Source organism: Belonocnema kinseyi, chromosome 3 (assembly GCF_010883055.1).
Source record: "Belonocnema kinseyi isolate 2016_QV_RU_SX_M_011 chromosome 3, B_treatae_v1, whole genome shotgun sequence".
Taxonomy (NCBI): Eukaryota; Metazoa; Arthropoda; class Insecta; order Hymenoptera; family Cynipidae; genus Belonocnema; species Belonocnema kinseyi.
The window spans coordinates 25,573,696-25,577,213 of record NC_046659.1 but is presented as its reverse complement, the minus strand read 5'-3'; positions in this window follow the sequence as shown (position 1 = coordinate 25,577,213).

Here is a 3,518-nt window from a genome sequence, read left to right as displayed (position 1 = left end):
AAAAGAATTTAAAAACTCCCGTAGTGTATCGAAATCAGAAAATCGTCAAAATGACCACCTTTATACAAATTTTTTAGTTAAAAATACTTTTAATGTACCTCGCCATAAAACAAGTTTTTTCATTTGGGAAAGAGCAGCAGTCAAAAATATTTAGAACCACCCACAGGGTATCAAAATCAGAAAATCGTCAAAATGACCGCCTTTGTACAGTTTTTTTTAAGTTAAAAATACTTTTAATTTACCTTGCCAAAAAAAAGTTTTTTCAGTCGGATAATTGCCGCGGGATAAAATATTTAACAGTACCCCTAGGGTAAAATCAGAAAATAGTCAAAATGACCGCCTTCATACAGTTTTTTTCGAGTTAAAAATACTTTTAATGTACCTTGTCATAAAACAAGCTTCTTCGGTGGGGTAAGAGCCGCCGGAAAAAATATTTGAAACCACCCCTACTGTATCAATATCAGAAAGTCGTGAAAATAGCCGCCTCTATACAGTTTTTTTTTCAATTAAAAGTACTTTTAATTTAGCTTGTCACAGAAAACGTTTTTCCAATAGGGTAAAAGCCGCCGGACAAAATATTTAAAACCAACCCTAGTGTATCAAAATCAGAAAATCGTCAAAATAACCGCTTTTATACAGTTTTTTTCGTGCTATAAATACCTTTAATTTACCTTGTCAAAGAAAATGTTCTTTCGGTGGGGTAAGAGTCGCCGCAAAATATATTCAAAACCACCCATAGTGTATCAAAATCAGAAAATCGTCAAAATGACCGCCTTTATACAGTTTTTTTTTCAAGTTAGAAATCCTTTTAATTTAGCTTGTCACAGAAAAGGTTTTTCCAATAGGGTAAGAGTCGCCGGAAAAAATATTTAAAACCACCCATTGTGTATCAAAATCAGAAAATCGTAAAAATGACCGCCTTTATACAATTTCTTTTCCAGTTAAAAATACTTCTAATTTACCTTGTCATAAAAAAAGTTTTTTTCAGCGGGGTAAGAGCTACCGGAAAAAATATTTGAAGTCACCCCTACTGTATCAAAATCAGAAAATCGTCGAAATGACCGCCTTTTTACAGTTTATTTCTAGTTAAAAATACTTTTAATTTACCTTGTCATAGAACAAGTATTTGCAGTGGGGTGAGAGCCGTGAGAAAAAATATTTGAAACCACCCCTAGTATATCAAAATCAGAAAATCGTAAGAATGTCCGCCTTTATAATGTTTTCGTTCCAGTTAAAAATACTTTTAATTTACCTTGCCATAAAACAATTTTTTTTAGTGGGGTGGGAGCCAACGGCAGAAATATTTGAAGCCGCCCCCACTGTAACAAAATCAGAAAATCGTCAAAATAGCCGCCTTAATACAGTTTTTTTTCAAGTTAAAAATACTTTTAATTTAGCTTGTCACAGAAAGTTTTTTCAATAGGGTTAGAGCCGCCGGAAAAAAATATTTAAAACGCCCCTAGGGTATTAATATCAGAAAATCGTCAAAATAACCGCCTCTATATAGTTTTTTTTTCTAATTAAAAATAGTACTAATTGAGCTTGTGATAGAATACGTGTTTTTAGTGGGGTAAGAGCCGCCGAAAAAGATATTTAAAGCATCCCTAGTGAATCAAAATCAGAAAATCGTCGAAATGACCGCCTTGATACAGTTTTTTTTTCAAGTTAAAATTACTTTTAATTTACTTGGTCATAAAACAATTTTTATTAGTGGGGTAAGAGCCATGGGAAGAAATATTTGAAACCTCCCCCACTCCATCAAAATCAGAAAATCGTCAAAATACCCGCCTTTATAAGGTTTTTTTCCAGTTAAAAATACTTTTAATTTACCTAGTCACAGAAAAAGCTTTTTCTGTGGGGTAAGAGACGCCGGAAAGAATATTTAAAATCACGCCTAGTGTATCAAAATCAGAAAATCGTCAAAATGGCCGCCTGAATACAGTTTTTTTTCCAGTTAAAAATACTTTTAATTTGGCTTGTCGCAGATGAAGTTCTTTCAGTGGGGTAAGAGCCGCCCCAAAAAATATTTAAAACTACCCCTAGTGTATCAAAATCAAAAAATCGTCAAAATGACCGCCTTGATACAGGTTTTTATCTAGTTAAAAATACTACTAATTGACCTTGTCATAGAACGAGTTTTTACAGGGAGGTAAGAGCCGCCGTAAAAGATATTTAAAACCACCTCTAGTGAATCAAAATCGGAAAATTGTCAAAATGACCGCCTGTATAGTTTTTTTTTCAAGTTAAAAATACATTTAATTCACCTTGTCATAGAACAAGTTTTTTTCTGAGGTATGCGCCGCCGGGAAAAATATTTAAAGCCTCCCCTACTGAATCAAAATCAGAAAATCATCAAAATGACCGCCCTTATACAGTTTTTTTTCGAGTTGAAATTACACATAACCCACCTTGTCATAGAACAAGTTTTTTCCGCAAGGTAAGAGCCGTTGGAATGGATATTTAAAACCACCCCAAGTGTATCAAAATCTGAAAATTGTCAAAATGACCGCCTTTATACAGTTTTTTTTTTCGAGTAAAAAACACTTTTAATTTACCTTGTCACAGAGAAAATTTTTTCAGTAGGGTCAGAGCCGCCGGAAAAAAACCTTTAAAGCCTCCCGTAGTGTATTAAAGTCAGAACATCGTCAAAATGACTGCCCTTATACAGTTTTTTTCGAGTTCAAAATACACATAATTCACCTTGTAATAGAACAAGCTTTTTCCGTGAGGTTAGAGCCGCCGGAATGGATATTTAAAACCGCCCCAAGTGTATCAACATCAGAAAATCGTGAAAATGACCGCCTTTATATAGTTTTTTTCGAGTTCAAAATACTTTTAATTTGCCCTGCCAAAAAACAAGCTTTTTCAGTGGGGTGAGAGCCGCGAGAAAAAATATTTGAAACCACCCCTAGTATATCAAAATCAGAAAATGGTGAAAATGTCCGCCTTTATAGTGTTTTCATTCCAGTTAAAAATACTTTTAATTTACCTTGCCATAAAACAATTTTTTTTAGTGGGGTGGGAGCCAAAGGCAGAAGTATTTGAAGCCGCCCCCACTGTAACAAAATCAGAAAATCGTCAAAATAGCCGCCTTAATACAGTTTTTTTTCAAGTTAAAAATACTTTTAATTTAGCTTGTCGCAGAAAAAGTTTTTTCAATAGGGTAAGAGCCGCCGGAAAAAATATTTAAAACCACCCCTAGAGTATTGAAATCAGTAAATCGTCAAAATGACCGCCTTTATACAGTTTTTTTCTAGTTAAAATTATTTTTAATTTACCTTGAAATAGAACAAGTTTTTTCAGTCTGGTAAGAGCCGCCGTAAAAAATATTTAAAACCACCCATTGTGTATCAAAATCAGAAAATCAGCCTTTTCAAAAGATATTGAGGTCTTTCATAATTTCAGAAGAAATAATAAATATTCCATGAATTTTCGGAAATGCTTCCAAGGCTTAAAATATTTGAAGTCTATGCAAAGCCTCTTGAATTTCTAAAAATATTTGTAAATGAATCCAAATT